Source organism: Ptychodera flava, chromosome 14 (genome assembly GCF_041260155.1).
Source record: "Ptychodera flava strain L36383 chromosome 14, AS_Pfla_20210202, whole genome shotgun sequence".
In the NCBI taxonomy this organism is placed as follows: domain Eukaryota; kingdom Metazoa; phylum Hemichordata; class Enteropneusta; family Ptychoderidae; genus Ptychodera; species Ptychodera flava.
The window spans coordinates 35,751,721-35,770,388 of NC_091941.1; the positions used below are offsets into that span (position 1 = coordinate 35,751,721).

General features: G+C 38.2%; 1 pseudogene; it reads left to right on the forward strand.

The window, feature by feature from the left end:
- Nucleotides 1-18,668, forward strand: part of LOC139150339 (xanthine dehydrogenase/oxidase-like) — a 110,754-nt pseudogene that overhangs the window by 22,040 nt on the left and 70,046 nt on the right.

Sequence of the window (18,668 nt, forward strand, 5' to 3'; positions counted from 1 at the left end):
TTCGTTTGGTGGTTCGGTTTGTTTGTTCTATATTTCTTTACTTCGGTAAATTTTGTTTTGACTGGTGTGTCTTTTAGATTTTTGTGGAGGTTTGTGAATTTTTAGGCAATAAGAACCACTGCGGGGTATGGATTTTATGTTTATTCGATCAAGATACTTACAAGTATCCTGGTTGATGTGCTTGTTCTCGTACATTTTAATTAATAGTTCGTTTACTTGTTTACTGTTTGATCTGGCTTGTTGTGTATAATACTGAGTGTTACGTAATTGCCTTTCGCATTCGAGTACGTAATCGTTTGTGTTGACAATAACGAAAAACCGACCCTTGTCGAAGGGTTATTTTCCCAAAATTTGTCCAATGTTTGCAAGCTGGTTTATCGTGATTCTTTTGGCACGCGACATGTTTTGTTTCCTTGTTTGAAAGGGTATCTCTAGAAGTGCGAGTTTAGAAGCTTCAGACTGCTTTCAAGTTTTGTTTTTTTGTTGTTCGTGGAGTCCAATTTGACTTTTCTTTGAATTGGTGTTGTTGCGATTGTTTGTGTCTCACGATGTAGCGTAGTCACATTATACGACTTTATTTGTTGAAATCCTGAGGTGATTTTATTCTGTTTGTGTTGTTGGTGTCCGAATGAATTTTAAGGCTTTTGCCTAGTACTATTTTTTGGAGTTTCATAGTTTGAGCGATGATAGGTTGTTGTTGAATTTCATGTTGTTGTCGGCTTTTCTTTGGAAATAGCTGATTTATTTCCACGGCCATGTTTTCTGTTACGTTACTGTGATTGTTTATTTTGTATTTAATGTTGTGTTTTCAGTTGTTTGATATGTGTACGATTTTTGTTATTTCTTTTAAGTGTTTGTGTGTTCTATGTCATTTTATCGTATTTTTTGGTAGTTCCCTTTTTGGAGTATTTGGTGGCCTCATGAAAAGGGCCGCTTGGTATGGGTTTTTGTTAGCGCTTGGCGCGTTTGTTTTGGCGATGAGCCTAGCTTTTTTTATGCTTCTTTTCGCCGATTCGATGTGCTTGGTGAGTAGGTGTTTGCCGCCTTCTTGTCACTGTGTGTGCGTACATGGACAGTCTGCATAGCCCTTGAATGTGGTCTCGATTTTGATCAAACTTACAATTTAGGAGTATATATCAAAACTGATAAATGATTTATGTGATTACTGTAGCTATAGATAGGCTACATTCAGGACGGGCAGCGACGGGCAGTAATTAGTAGGCAAAACAGGTGGTTTTCACCGTGGGCAGAACCATAGACTCTCGAGAGTCTATGGCAGAACTCGGTGCAATGATACTGAACATTAATAGTAAGCCTGTCACCTTGAAGGTAATGCTGTAGGTGAAACAAAGACTTCAAACACACGATGGTACAAACAACACCACAAGTGAAACGTACACATAGAAATACACGCGTTCCTACGTTGTGCCCACCCGGGCCACGCGATTAAAATATGACTGATACTGCTGGATAGTGTTAATTGGGTCGGTAAACAGTCAATTAATAGTTTAATTGACTACCTGGGTGATTGGCAGGTCGTGTCCAACGACGCATATGCAAAGCAGGCCAAAAGACAAAAGCCCCCAAAGTTATTGACAGCTGGCCAGGGGTCACCATGAATACGTAATGAAGCTTCACTACGCAGAAACTGCGTAGTCAAGCCCTTCTTAACCGGTCAAACTCTCTTGGCATTTTCCGGCATGGATTCGCTAAATAACATCCTACGCCAGCAGACTGTAGCTTACTACTTAACTGGTCTACATAAATAGCAAAACGTTTTGGTGAGAGAATACTTCCTTGTCGTACGCCATTAGAAACTTGAAAAGGATTGGAATCAGCTGATGCCCAGTGGACGTAAAACAGCTGATTACTATAATACCAGTACTGCAAAATACGAATAATAAACAATGGAATGTTGCGACTGATCAATTTTCTAAACAAAGTCCAGTGGTTGACCCTGTCAAATGCTTTCGTGGCATCCATGAAACACAGAAAAACTGGCGAATTTTGCCTTTTATAAAAATCAATAATTTCCTTAAGCTTATAATGCTTATAATGCGTTTATTGCGTTTAAAGGCCTCCATATGCAAGTGGAGAACCACATTAACATATATATACAGAGCATTCTTAAATTTTGAGTCGTAAATACAAAATTACAAAAATATAACAGTAACAATCTCTTACGATAAATTCGCAGTTGCGTTTCTCAGTGCCATTGCTTTGTGGACAAATTTGCACACATTTGTGAGAATTTCTGTATCTGATGAATCCATAAGTCTTTTGAATTTATAAAGGTTTGGGACAACATAACTCTCTGATAGTAAATATTCATTCCTCAATCTTGCGTAAAGTGGACATATTAGTAAAAAATGGTATTCATCTTCAATATCTTGTGTTTTACAAATACCGCATCGTCTATGAATGGGGTCAAATCCCAGATGTCGCCCTTCCTAAATTGCTAAAGAATGACATGAACTTCTAAGTCTTGCAAATGACTGAATATATTTACAGTGGCAGCTTAAGAGAAGATATTTCTCTGGTTCTAACAGACTCTTAAAGGTGTTATAAGTGCGTAACTTTGGTTTATTTGTTACGTTGGTAGACCAAATTTGTTTGCAAACATCTGTTACTCTAACGGTAAAATTTGACAGAAACACTTTCTTGTTGCCAACTTCTTGAAAATACCAAGCGTGACCAAACCCATACGAAAGAAGAATATTTTTGACGGATGTCGCCCAATTGTGTCTGCCAAAGTTGTCTAAATTGAAGAGCATATTGTAAGCTTGTCGAGGTAGTCTGGTAGGTGGCATTTCTACTAGTTTGAGCCAGTACGAAATACATCTGCGTAAGGTGGTAACAAAAATTGGTACACGCCCACATTCTCCAATGACAGCCTCATCACAAGTACTTGAAGATACAGAAAGCAAATGTCTGCACCATTTTCTTTGTACCTTTTCAATTTCGTCAAAATATTGGAAGCCCCATATTTCTGCTCCATAACTTAAAATTGGTAAAATCATAGAATCAAATACTTTAAAATGGGATTTGAATGAAAAATTACCAATTTTTCTGCTTGCCGCAATTAAGCTATACATAGCTTTGCTAGCTTGCCCAGCTAAAGTACAGACAGCTTTGGACCATATGTTTCTTGATGAGAATACTAACCCCAAATACTTATAATATGTTACCACTTCTATAATAGTGCTCCCAAAATACCATTTTTCTCCCTTTGCTCTTCTCCCACCTTTACGAAATATCATAATCTTGGTCTTATCTAAGTTCACTTCCATTTTCCACCTTTCACAAAACGTTTTCAATATATTTATAAGAAATTGTAAGTTTCCAATGGAATCCGCAAAAATTACAATGTCGTCTGCATATAACAGAGCAAATAAGTCAAAAATATCCTGTGTTAATTGAATGCCTATACGACTGGATTTGGAAAACACACAATTCAGTTCTTCAATGAAAAAAGAAAACAATAAAGGACTCAAAATACAGCCTTGTCGTACACCTGTAGGGCAGTTAAAATAATCTGATGTAACATTTTTTGCCCTTACACATGCTTTAACATTCCCATAAATAGAGTACAGAACACGATACATTTTCCCATCAATACCAAGTGATTTTAATTTGTACAGTAAAAGTGAATGATCCACCTTGTCGAAAGCCTTTGAGAAATCGACGAACAAAGCATAAAATTTCCCCCGACTGTAGCTTAGATATTTTTGAATCATGGCATGAAGTACGAAAATGTTATCAAAAGTACTATGTCCTTTACGGAAACCAGCTTGACAGTCTGAAATTACATTATTTGACTCTGACCATTTTGTAAGACGATTGTTTAAAACAGTGGTGAAAATTTTGCCTAATGAATTTAAGAGAGAAATCCCTCTGTAATTGTTTACATCACTTCTCAAACCCTTTTTAAAAAGTGGTATTATGATGGCGCTGGTCCATTCTGTTGGAAATGTACCCGAATCAAAAATATAATTAAAGATCTCAACCAAGAGTGGGAGTATTATACGTCCTGAGTACTTATAAAATTCATTTGGGATCCCATCCGGGCCCGGAGATTTCCCTTCTTTCAAGTTTTTTAGACTGTGCAATATTTCCTGTTCTGTAATTGGAGAATTAATATGTGTACTGTGATCACTGACGGGGGTTTCTTCCTCTACTTGCCTGTCAGTATTGGCAAGGAAAGCACTAATCTCCTCATCTATTGAGCTTGCATCATGGCTATTCGAAGCACAATCACAGGACCTATTAAATAAGTTACGAAAATGGTTGTACCCGTCTTGGATATCTATTTCGTTACTCACACTTTCACGTTTATGGACAACTTTTTTAAGTACTGACAGGAAGTCGTTAGGCCCTTTAGACGATGCTTCATTTAATAGGGCTCTAATACTTGTTTGATAATTTAGCTTACTTTCTCTACAGGTATTTCTAAATTCTTTCTTGGTCTGTTTATATTCCTGTAACGCCACACCTGTACCAACATTTCTGAAACACTTGAGTTTCTCATACATACAACGTTTAACTCCACGCACCGTTGCCCATACCATGGAGGTTGGCTACCTCTTTGATTGTAATCTCGGTTTTTACATTGACCGTCAGATCCAGCTAGTTTCAAGGCATCATTTAATCTGGAAATGGCAAGACTGACATTCGGCAATGCATCCTTTGCCTCAGAGATCAATATCTGAGGAGTTCTTGACAGCATATTCTGATTAAATGAATCTTTACAGCTGTCTGTCCAGAGGAAACGCGCAGCGCTTTCAGTTTTAGCGGAATGTGAAGATTGATTCTTATGCAAATTAGTAGAAGACGAAACCAGTTTGCAGGCGAGTGGAAATTGGTCTGATTCAGCTCTGGGAATGATATTGAAATACGTCATGTGCTTGAATAACTCAGATGACAAAATAACGTAATCAACAATACTGCAACCGTTAGCAGTTACACATGTAATGTTGCCAGCTGTGTCATCGAACAGTCTACCATTAGCAATATGTATATCAAAGCATTTACACAACTGCAAAAGAGCGCTCCCAGCTGCATTGACCTCATCATCTTTCGAATTCCTATCCATTTTAAAATCATCTGAAATGTATTGCAAGTTATCAAAGGGCAGATAGCACGTAGAATCATCAGCAATGTAGTCATCTTTTGTTCCTGTACGCGCATTAAAATCTCCATCCAACATAAATAGTGATTCTGGATACAAATTACAAAAATTGATTAATAACGACTCTAAGGCATCAAATTTATCTAACAAACTGTCGGGTCTGAAATAGCAGCATCCAAGGATCACATCCCTATGGTGTTTGAAAAGAGATTTGTCAAGTTGAACGAAAATACAATTTTCAAGGTCACTAGGCAATTTTTTAACCTTCGTTACAAGTTCATTTCTGAAATTTCCTTAAGCACAAAGATACACATGTCAGTAGAATGTTTGCTTTTAAAGCCGAATTGAAGAGCACTAGTTTCTATAAATGAATCAATCCTGTGTAAGATACATAATTCCAAAGTCTTCGAAATAGCTGTTACAATTGCAATGGGCCTATAGTTGTCAACGGATGTAAGATCTTTTGACTTATCTTTCACAATAGGGCATATCGTAGCATACATAAATGTGTCGGGTAAATAACCATGTATAAAGACACTAATAAAACACAAACTCAATAGAATGTATAAAATTGAGCTAGCATAAATCAAATGCTCTGCGGCAATGCCGTCTTTACCACTTGCTTTTCCCTTTTCAAGCATTTTAACACAACGAGTAATTTCGTCTACAGTAACCACCATATCTTTGTGAAAATCAATTTCTTTCAATGACGACAACACAAAATGCTTGTCATTGTAGTTAGAGACTGAGTTAAGCAGCTTATCATAGTGATTTTTCCACATGTCAGCAATGTTGTCGTGCCCACAGCAACCACCTACGTTAGTTGGAAGGGGACAGCTCCGAGTGGCGGTAACAGATTTCCAAAATTTGGCGAACCTCCCTGCGTCAAATTGTTAGGTAATGCATCCGCCTTAGCTTGACCTTCATCCCATTTACATGCCCTGAGTACAGACTTAAACTTAGCACGAGTTTTACGCATGAGATCAAACAGCGGACCAGTTCTTGGCCTACCATTAGCGGTCCATAATTTAAACGCATCGCGAGCGGCATTATGAAAGTTACGCACATGCTCATTCCACCCTGGAACTGTGTTGAAACCCGTTCCAGCAGGCGTAGTAGGAATACTATTGTGAGCTGCTGTGGTGAGACTAGTAACAATATTAGCGTACAAAGAGTGCAAACCGTCAATATGGTCGATATTCTTACAATTACAGTCACGACACTTTAAAGCATCTACTGGCATATCTATAACACGAAGTAACCGATCTGAAATGTGCTTGTAAGTGGACAAATTCTGTGGAGTCGCTTTGCTCCAATTAAAATTCTTCTTAACATTGTTGTTATCAAGACCAAGAGGATCAGTATGAACAAGATCTACAATGTCAATATTAACGGAAAGCGGAAAATGATCCGAGGAAACATAGTCGTACAGAATGCGAATACTAGAAATAGCCTTGTGCACTGCATGGGTACTCAAGATATGGTCTAACCAACAAGTGCTACCATGAGCTTCACTAATGAAAGTAAAATTATCACTGCTTCTACCCAGCTTTTCGACATCAGAAACATGCAAATTATTATCAATACAGAAGTCAAAAAGCTCATTTGCAAATAAAGTGCCTGGGTTTGCATTAAAATCGCCTAAAATAATCACATTTGCAGTATCAATCTCACAGACAATGTCATTGATTTTCGCCGGATAATGCATATAACTGTCAAAATTGTCATTCGAACAAGTGGGAAGATAAGTACATAAGACAAAAAGTTTCCCTGAGGAAGTTAATATCTCAGCGCCTAAGAGCCTTGTGTCATTTACAAATTTGATATTGACGAATTGACCAATGGACTTACGCCACATGATAGCAACCCCACCAAATGGACGCCCAATACGAATTCCACATGTATCATCGATGGCAGTAACTCCGACGGCATCGAAGTCCTCATGAATATTTGAAAGCATTGGAAGCTCTGCTTTGGTCAGCCAATGTTCTTGAACAAGAATAATATCATGATTACAACACAGAGAATTTAAATTTAGTAGATTCCGAAGTTACAGAGCGCCTGTGCTTGCGGGTCTGCACTGCGGTCGCTCCATCTAATTACAATGCTGCCGTATCTAACATGTTGACATCGCAAACGTTTACCGCTTCACACCTGTAGCGTCCTTTTTTGATTGACAGCTTGCAGACCTTTGTTATGGCCGCTTGCCACGCTAGTTGAAGACAAAGAGAAATACCTTCATCGATCAAAATCAGCCTTATTTATGCTCAAATCATAAAATTTTATCGATACATTAAATCATTAGACATTCGTAGTTAGGTATAGGTGCATGGACGCCTAAATTTCTTCGCCTGTGACCATTTTGGCATGGTTTTTACGGAGCGATCGTGCGTGACGCCACCCAAGCCACGCTTTGCATGAAATAACTCCAACGGGGGCAACTAGCTATTTATACCCGGCCCTGGCCTTTAAGCCGTTAATTCGGCAGTGCGGAATTTTTCCGCTCTCAGGGGATTAGTCTACCTACATGGTTTGTGCCGGCCAATCCCCTCATGATAGCTGAACACTATAGCTTTTCGTTTGCTTGAATATACACATACTCATGAACCTGCATGGGTTTTGTTAGAGTGCATACTGATGAATGCCCATTTTAACGTGTTACCTTTTTCTTCGATCGTTCAACCATAGACAGTTGAGGGATTAAAATATTAGTACTTAATCCATGCAATTCAAAATTACGAGAGAACATCTTTACTTTGGTAGGTAGATCGTAACACTAATTTAATGTACTAGGCAGCATGGTGTTGTCTACGTGTGTGTCCATTGCAACAGTTGCCAATCATTACATACTTCAATAGATGGTGCATCAAAATATGTTCAAATGCATTTAACATTATGAAAATTTCAAGCGAAGGCCCATAGATGCTATTAAATACCACACGTACACTCATCTGGCCTCCAAAATGTAACCAAATGTGAGTAAAGTGTAATTGACACTATTTTTCTGTCACTCATGTCATCAAAGCCTGTAATGACTACATGAACTGCATTGCATTCATTAACCTATTTATCCAATCTCAGTAGCAGGATCCTGACACATACAACATTGATATCAATAGCTTTTAGTAAAACTATAGTGGTGATAGGGTTAATTGTGTCCTATTTTGTTGCAGATTGTTGAGAGCAATCCTGACCCTGAGATGACCCTGCTGACTTATCTGAGGACAAAATGTATCCTTTGATCAATACTTTTTAGGGGAGAGGTTGCAATAGGAAGGGTATGTCATATATATGTACCTTGATTTTGAGCCCCTCCCCTCTTGCCTCGTGTTGACTTTTAACCAAGACAATTTTTTTATCCTATTATTTGACCGTGAATAAGCATTTTGACATATCCTTTTTCATATTATATGATAGGTTTTTGGTCTAAGAGTATAGGCGAAAAGTAGACGCTGACTTAGCCACTCGGATGGTAAACATTGACGTTCGATTTACTAATCTGTGTACACTGATTAGTCTAATCAAGATGCTCTGGGATATGAACTCGTGTTTGTGACTAGTCACTGAAATTTAAGCCTGCCCTTAGAACTATATACCCTGAGTTGGACAGAAAATCAGCCTGCAAAATATAAAAATTATACATCAGCTTTTCTAAAAATGTTTGTGCATTATTAATATATAGCAACTACTGAATAACCATGATAATTTTGTTGTCTGATAGTCTTCACTATTTCACGATCGACCTCTTCACTGCACACTGATTACGCATATGTGACTTTGACCATTGTAAGTAAGCTTGAAATACAACGCCAGTTATTCACGCACGCTCGCTGAAACTCTGTCTGGACATATCGTTTCGTCTCCCTTATAACGCATATCTTGCTGACGTTTTCGTTCATTATACCAGTATGGCCACTTTCACATAAACGAATTGAATACAATTTTTCAACAACTGCTCATAGGACTTACATAATTGAAAAAATATCTTACATTTTGCTTTTTTTCGCAAATGTCTGAGACGACATTATTTAAGGAGCGCAGAATGTTGGATGCCCAGTAAATTCACCAGTAACTTTTGAATATTCTTATGACTGATCAACTTGACCTGTTTGTTATTGATCCCTGAATGATTTAATGAAAATGGTTTGTGGAATAGTTTTTTTATAATTTTTAACAGAACTACAAACTTAGTAATCAAGTCCCTACGATGACTGCTGATGACTTGAAAATCATTGATATTTATCAGACAATACCGGAAACATGAAATAAGGCTGCATAAGTGAATTCTGCGTACTTTTTGACTGTTTGAAGTAGTGTATTAAAGGGCCTATGACATGTCCATACAACCAAACGTTAAATCACTCTTTGGGTCTTGAAGTTAGCTTACGTCACTGCCTTGCATTGCGTATCGGCCCCTTTGTCCACATAAAAGTCAAGTAAAAGTTACAGGTGGGCGTGTACGCCTAGCCCAACTCGTTCGACTTTTTCGGCTTTTCGAAGTTCAGCCGACGACTTATCTTAATACGGGCAAACAGTCTTTCACACCTTCGCAAATCTTATGTCCGTAAGGATGTGAGGAAAGGGCTTCCTCTGCTGCGAACGTACACCCAGGGCGCAGCGCACGCGAGAACATTGTAAGCTTAGTACATAAATATTTTAGTTTGCTATAGTGACATGGTCTTTTCACGAGATCACCAACGGTCACATGTCGCGGACGGCCGATCGCCGCGCCGATCGAGTAAATTGAAATGACTAGTCAGGCTATCTGATTAGGTGTACTATGCTTTCGTGCCAAATATGGGAAATAAACATTACAAGAAGGATGACAGTCGATGTCACATCCTCATTCATCGGGAAACATTTGTGCGGCAGAAAACTTCCCGTCATCTGCACAATCGTGAAAGACGGCGATTCAAAATGGCGACCCTACAATGCGACGACAAGCTTTCTTTGTTTTTTTCTATGTTCAAAACATGTACAAAAAGGGCCTAACACATCTCTTTCTGCAGGATTCGTTTGCTCTGAAAATGCACGGGAACATGGGTCGATTGCACCATTTGTCTCGTGCTCCAAGGAAATGATAGTTCTGTCAAAGGTCGACGTCCAACACAGCTACACTCACAGTGATAGTTTTCGGATAGGGTGGTGAATTTCGCCCAAAGCCGTTTCATAAATGACGAGCACTACAAAATCTTATAGTACAACGCCTTTTGAAGCTTTATTGTGTTTATCCTCAAACTGTTAACACGACGAAAGTGGTATTTAGGGGGTCAAAGTTGCCAAATTTTGACCCCTATTGAGTGCGTAGTAATCGCACTGCTGTTGCACTGAGTAATCTGACATCGTATTTGGAATGTGATTAGGGGCTAAATATTGATAATTTGAAAATTCAAAACCCCGATTTTCATTTTCTATGTGTTTAAAAAAATGTATGTAAATATTTCGTGATAATTAGTTACGTTTAATCCATAGACGACTCAACAATATTTCGACGTTTTTTAAAAGTTCATACCTTGAACCCCCTAATAGAGAAGAGACTCCGTGGCTAGATACTTTGTAAATGAGAGTAATTGTACAACCAGGGGACTTTATCCAAGTCGCTTCAAAAGAATAGCCATAACTTGGTCAAATATGCATCAATTTTCTCAGTCTTTGTTTTGTTTGAGTTTTGTTCAGTCTTGGTATTCAACGCAAGCAATTTCACAAGTTTGAAAGTTTTTTTATGATTTGGCGACAATATTTCAATGTACACAAAATTATAAGTGAAGTGGGTGTGTCTGAGCCGTCGTGACTGCGGAAACCAAATACTTGTTTAACAAATGGGGAGCATATTGAATAGCGCCACTACTCTCGCCAGAAAACATGAGGTAAGGTCTTTCGCCCAGATGCAGTACTGATCAGTCTGTTCAGTTTTTATTTGCGAATTTCACATTTTGCAAATCTCTTGAAAGAGTAAATTTCGTATCTTTGAATAATTTTGTAAGACATTTACAGTAGCAAAACGTTTGGGTACACTTTTCATACAGTGAAAGTTATTGGCCTTGGTTTTTAGGAACAGCAGGACATCTTTCAGGAGTTACTGGTCCGGCATGCAAATAGCTGGTCTCGGGCCATCAGGTTATCGTGAATTTCGCATGCTGCCCTCAGGTAATCCTGTACTTCATTAAGCATGCACATTTATAATTATAGGCTAGCCAACAGAGGTAGAGGTCTGAATTTGATGGACGGGGATGACTATATGAGCTTAGCTTCTACTAAAATGTCACATGATCAGGACGACCTTTGACCTCGATTTAACGAATTTCCTTTAAAATCAGTGACTACAAGTTCTACACAATAGATATTTATGGACAGGAGACAAGTAATGGCACCACTTCTGGCACCGATAATGATGCACATCTCTTAATTGGACTAGGCAATAGGGCTAGAGGTCTGCTATTTGGTGCGCAATCATTATGGAAGGAACGTGACAATGATGACCTTTGACCTCGATATAACAAGTATGCCTACAAATTAGTAACTACAACTACAAGTGCTACAGCTTTTATATTTGGTTGGATGAGGCGCCACATCCTTAACTTTCTTAATTCACGGTTGTGGAAGGACCATGATTGATTTTATGTCAGATAATACATTATTAATGTTGACTATGACAACTACAAGGACGGTTGATGTTTTTGGGCATACAAATTGAGGAGGGTCCCTTATTTCCTTGCAAACACTTTTGAAGGGTCACTTTTTTACCCGCAGCATTCTTTTAAAAAAACGCCGGCCCTCCCTCTCTGTAATTTTTTCCGTCCCTTACTGTCATGACTAGGCCCGTACATGTAGAATTCTTGACTTGATTCTAGTCTGTGATTAGTGAATGTTCTAGTGGCATGAACACGATGATTTGTGTTCGCGTGAGTGGAGTGAACGCTATACAGGGGAGTTTCACCCAAAATCTGGCAGAAACTAACTCGCTACTGCGCAGACTGAAAGGTAACATGTTAAATCACAAGGAAAACCTGGCTTGGGCTGCCGAATTCTGAATAGGTTTGTATGAAATAGGAGAGACACAAGAGAAACTATTACAAATGAGTTTATTTTTTTTTAATTTACCGACTTAAAACAAGTCTAGTAGAATTCGTGAACATAAATATCGCAGGTTTCCATTTCATGCGGTTTGAAGGCGCAAATCATGATTTATCAGTGTAGATGGATCGATAAAGTAAATTGGAATAAAAATTCATCTTTTCTAGCTTACACTGCAGAACGTGCATTGTGAAATTTGGTACGTGGCACGCGGCCCGTGGCGCTTGAATTAGGCTTACTCGTGTTAAAGGTTGGGAGTAAGTTTGTTCGCAAGATGATATGTCAACCTTGATTTAACAGTTTTGTTGAGCCATCAACCATCTATTTGAGTGTTGAAAGCTTTAGAAAATGGATGAAAGTTGACCGACGAGGTCTGAAGTCCTAACATTCTGCATAAGCTTATTATTAGCATACCATTACCAGTGTCGGCTACATGGACTGTCTGCCCCATTATGGGGATATGCTTGGGTCGTCGACACTATTAAATTTGCCGGAGTTGCTAGGATGACCGACCATGGACATGGGCAGACCATGGATGCAATTTACTTCCATGGACGGACGTCGCTGGAGAGGTTAGACCTTGCTGTGCGGCGTGAAGCTCGAGTAGGTTGATGTCCATGATCTTCAATGAGTTTTCTGACGACTGTACAGTGATACACCGGATGAAGACTTATTTGAGTGTTTTGCGAAGGCATTATGGACGTAGTTTAATATTGAAACAAAGACAAACGGCAGAAAGTTGTAATAGCGTGACAAGGGGTCCAGATGGCCTAGAACGAAAGAACCTGCCAGTGGAAAGAGGGGCCTGAAACAAAGGCTTGGTGACGTCAAGTGTCGTGTGCAATAGAAGGATGGGTAAATACCAATATATCTAAGTCAGCAATGCGTAAGTGGCTAAGGGGCAGCTGCATACTTAAAGGGGCCTAACTCTGTGGACTAACATATTCAATATGTGTTAGCACACAAGCCTTTATTTTTAGATAAGCCTAATTCATGATTCAAAATTCAAGATTTACGATTCAAAGTTCACGTGCTGCAGTTTAAGCTAGAAACAGATGCATTATCACACAAATTTACTTTATCGATCATTTTCACTGATATTTCACCATCAGAACTGCAACGGCGTCTTCAACATGCACGAAGTGATGGCCTGCAATACTTGTGTTTAAAAATTCTTCACGTAGAGGTCTATACGATAAGGAACTGAACAGAAATTATAGGGAAGGAGGGCGAGTGTTTTTCAAAATAGTGGCCCTTGAAAAGTGTTTGCATGAAAAAAGCAACCCTCCCAAATTTTCATGAGCAACAAACAGTGACCCTCCCCTATGAGTCACAATCCAATATTATTTAGATCCTTTCTCGTGGCCGTCTCGGATTTAACTAAAAAAATGACTTCATTCATATTAAATTTGTAGACCATAGGGCTAGGTTCCTATGTGTCAAGTTACAAGGTCACGGCCTTTTCAATTATGAAAAGAAGATTTTTAAAGTATTTTTTCAGAATTTTCTACGACCTTTGAACTGCCCTACACCTCAGCATCTAAGCTTTGGCTTTATCTTACCCTATACAAAACTGCTAGTGTCTATGGAAGAATTACCGGTATGGAACCAAATTGCACACCAAAATTTAGGATTGCCTCTGACCTCTGACTCTAACATCATCCTGTACCTCATTAATTATGCACACATCTAAATCTAGGTTAGCCAACAGAACTAGAAGTCTGACTTTTAGTGGAAAGGGATAAGTATTAGAGTGAAGTTTTTTGGCAATATGCCATGTTACCAGAGTGACCTTTGACCTTGATTTTAGTACTGGGCCGGTAGGTAAATCGGTAAACATTTTCAGTTTCGCATAAAAATCGGGGATGGTCACCATTTTTATTAAAAACACTCTTGAAGGGTCACTATTTTACGCAACGAGTCATTTTGAAAAACACCGTCCTTCCTCCCTGTAATTTCTATCGAGTCCCTTACTGTAATGACCTCGGTCTCCTCTGTGTGGAATTAGTAAATACATGTATCGCAGGCCACCACTTCATGCATATAAAAGACGCCGTTTATTTTCTTATGGTGATATTTCGGTGTACATGATCTATAAAATAATTTGTGTGAAAATGCATCAAAATCTGTTTCTATCTTAAACTGCAGCATATGGATCGCGAATCTTGAATCATGAATCTTTAATTGGGCCTACCCTTTATCTTTAACGATCCTGTAGGTATCTCAGAGAGGTAAAAGAATAATCATATGTGTGTGTTTCTGAATACATACATACACACACGCACACACACACACACACACACACCAGCACAACGAGAAGCCAACACACATATTGCATGGAAACACACACACACATATAAATGTCAATGCATATAGCTATGAATTATACCTACACATTTGCCAGACCCAAGTTGATAAGCTGATAAACCGCAAACTGAATCTGAATGAACAACAGAGAAACAGCAGTTGTGCTTCCTTAATTGTATCATCAGTGAGACTAACTGGTGCAAAACTAGGCTGCGCTGAGGGTGGTTGCGGAGCCTGTACTATAATGGTTTCCAAATTCGACAATCACACAAAAGAAGTATGGTAAGGGACAATTCTATCCGTTGTTGATTCAGGGAACGTTTGGACAAGTGATGTCCAAAAAATGCCAAAATGCACATAATGCACACGTTTTACACACAAAAACACACATACCCTAAACACACACACGCACACACATACAGGGTATTTGGTGCTCTTGGGTGGAAATTAGCATACTGCGCAGGGAATTGTCACTGATCGACGCGAAGTTATTAATTCACCCGAATAATTATGCTCTTTTTCAGCCAAGAGATCTTGTATCCGCAACTAATACCCGAGCTCACAGTTTATAACTTCATTATAATGTGGTCAGTTAAATAAATGTGGAGAATTTTGTTCTTTAGGACCAAAGTTGGAACGAGGGTTCAGACACTCGGTCCGGGTTCAACTCAAACTCTAAAAACAGCGTTTCAGAACGACCGCGCGCGTACTGTTGAATCCATACAATACAGTAACGCAAAGCATCGCTATCGCGATTACACATCGAACTTCAAAAATTATACTAAACATGCTAAAATAGAACTTGAAAAAATTATCCTGTTATTACATCGCCGTCCCTGCTTATAAAATTTTCATCTGTCGGTTCATGGAGCTGCAATAAAGTTTAACAATCAAAATAAATCTCTAGCCGTAGACTTGTTCGACATATATTTTAAAGGTTAACTTTAAAGTGTCATATAATATAATTCTAGAAAATGTCTCAGCCTGGTTTTCCTCTCCATTATAGTATGGGTATTTGACTGAATAGATGGCAGATATGGTATATTTATCTCTTTTCTTTGTTTGTCAGACATGCGATTAGGGTAGTATTTGCTCAATAATGTCCCCCCGGACTACAATGGACGAAAGTAAATCGTACACAAAATAATGGGGTATTAAAGTTTGCTTTAGTCCATTACGGGAAGGGAGGAGGTAAATTATTGCTATTATTTGAAAGTTTTGGCAATGCCAGTGAATTTGTAGTGATGTAGAATACATCTTGGCCAACTGTGAATACTGAAGATCAGATACATTATCAGTGATAATGAGGGGATGGCAGTTACAAAATTCACTGGCAATGACAAAGCTGTAGTATAATTAAGCAATAAAAAAGCTCACCCAGCGACGTTATACCACTCGATTTTGACGAGTTTACTTCAAATATGCTCTCGGTATCACTCGTGCATATATGAAGTGAACTGGTCAAAATCGAGTGGTATACCATCGCTGGGTGTGATTTATTGCTATTATATCATAACAGTATATTGAAGTTTTGGAATAGAATGGAATCTCAGAAAAGGATTTATGCTCTTGCCGAAAGCTGGCGTATGTGCCAACTGTTGTATATCGCCAATATACCACACTTCTTTGCACGTCTCGACCAATCAGATGACTACATTTGCGCCATCAATATACTGGTATGATATAATCTTGAGTTATTTATTGTTCAAATGGTGAGGTATTGATGTTACATGATTGACCTTTATATTGGGTAGGCCTTTATGGTCAGGACAAAATATATTATGAAAAGGCCATAAATGATTACAACAACAGAAAGGAAACATACATGTAGTGAAAACTTAAAATGACTAAACTGTCGTAAAAAGTAAAATTGGTGTAATTCAATTACAGAGGATGCATACTTCAAAGTGACTATACTAGAACTTTATTCAGGTATCGTATTCCCAAGTTTTGCTATCAAATATGTGACCATCGTGTGTATGATAATGAAAAATGTTTTTGTTGCACATTATATATTATAGCTTAAATCAATCTGACCCCAAAAATGATGATAATGCCATATTTCTTATCATTCATAACTTTGATGTGGTCAATGTGTCAACAGAAATGTTCAAAGGAAGAAAGTAGAAGCTATTAAATATAGAAATGTAATGAAATGGCAGTATGAAAATCAAATCAAAGTGTGAACATTTTAGATCTGTTTTGTGTATTATAAGTTTGAGTTGATGCCTTGTGTATTGTACCTGTTTCCTTTTTCCAGTCATTTCTCGGTAAATGCTTGCTTGGCACCAGTTTGCTCCATGCATGGACTAGCAGTAACCACAGTGGAAGGCATTGGCAGCACAAAGACCAAACTACACCCTGTACAGGTAAGTGAACGTTCTATGATAGTCAAATTTGCAAAGTACCATATGTAATTCTAAACCTGTTAACTGTGAAGGGGTATAACATTTGATATCCACTTGGAGGAGGTCTAGAAGATTGATGAGGTAGTGTCATTTTTTTACCTGATCCTTTGTACATTATTTTTCCTCACTCTCCCACCTTTTTTTGTCAAGCCTTCTCCAGCTGATTATTTATCGATATTTGCTTATGAATGTAGGATCTGCTTGTCCCATTGCTATAGAAGTTGTTATGAATGTCCCTAAAGTTGACCTCCTGTACCTAAGTTGCAGACCACTTTTGCTTTTTTCATTCTTGTTTTTCTGGTTTAAATAATTCTAGAATAGACCATTCGAACCGAATATGAGCACAGTGTCTTTGACGTTATTTTTTGATATTGTTGACAGTATGCAAATTAGCTCAAAAAAGCCTTTTTGGTAAAAATCTTCTTCTTCACAACCACTAGTCAGAAAGCTTTTGTATTTGGTATACAGGTCTCTAGGGATGACCTAACTTAGATTTCTTCAAATTGTACAGAAAGATGCAAATTTGAATTTTTAAGGTAACTTTTGTCACTTTTGGTCAACAATTTCTTTTCACAAAAACCGCTTGTCTTATAGCTTTGATATTTGGTATACAAGCTCATAGGGATTATCATATTATGATATTTTCAAATGAAGAAGAAATCTACAATTTTGTATTTTGCCATTTTGGTTAAAAAAATGTTTTCTCAAAAACTGCCCTCTGATACCTTAGAATTTTGTATACAGGTTTCAAGGGATTAATGTGACATATTGAAACTATGATGAGATCTGCAAATTTGTATTTTTGGGCAATTTTTGCGATTTTTGGTCAAAAAAGTTGTCTCTCAAAATCTGCTTATCTAACAACTTTGATATTTGGTATACAGGTTCGTAGGGTTTATTTTAGTATGATATATTGAAATCGTGATAAAAACTCGACCGCCTTACACTACTATGCAGATAAGAGTAAACAGTGAAATTGATCTCAATGTTATCATACATGTGTAATTGGTTTGTAAAGTTGTTTCAAAACTTGCATCAGAAGTTGCGGTGATTTGTTATAATTGCGGTGAAAATCAAAGAGCTTTTATGCACCAACAAAAACACACCAGGGAGTCTTGTTGCCTTCAGCATTGCAAGAAGTTCTCTGGCAAAAAACATGATCCGCGGGAAAAGGGGTATATACACCAGAAGCTGATTGTGAGAAAGTTATTGGAATGTACTGGGATGGAAAGTCAGGAAATCTGTACCCTACACATACAAACACTATCCAGTTCCTACTGGCAGACAAGCTTTATTGCTCTATCAACAATTACAGGGGAAGCCTACTGTGATACAACGCCACCATCCGTCTGTTGTTTGCCGCAACTTAACTACAACTACCTATACAGTAGTAAATTTTGAAACAACTTTGCAAACCAATTACACAAGTGTGATAACATTTAGATCAATGTCACTGTCCATTCTTATCTGCATAGCACCGTGATAAGTATGCACTTAGTGTGAGAGACAGATGGCCAAGACACTATAGACATAGATGGCAGTTTTCTATGCTTGCTATTGATGGATATCTGTGTATATAGGGGTCTTGAAACAATTCATCAGCCGTGAGAATACACCTTTATTGCCGATGGACCTCTGCATTCACTATATCTGGTATTATGCTGTGTGTCCTCTATACCATCGACGTCTATAGTAGCTTCAGGGACATTGGCTCTATGTTTTTGTAGAACTGAATCAGTCTTTCTATGGAA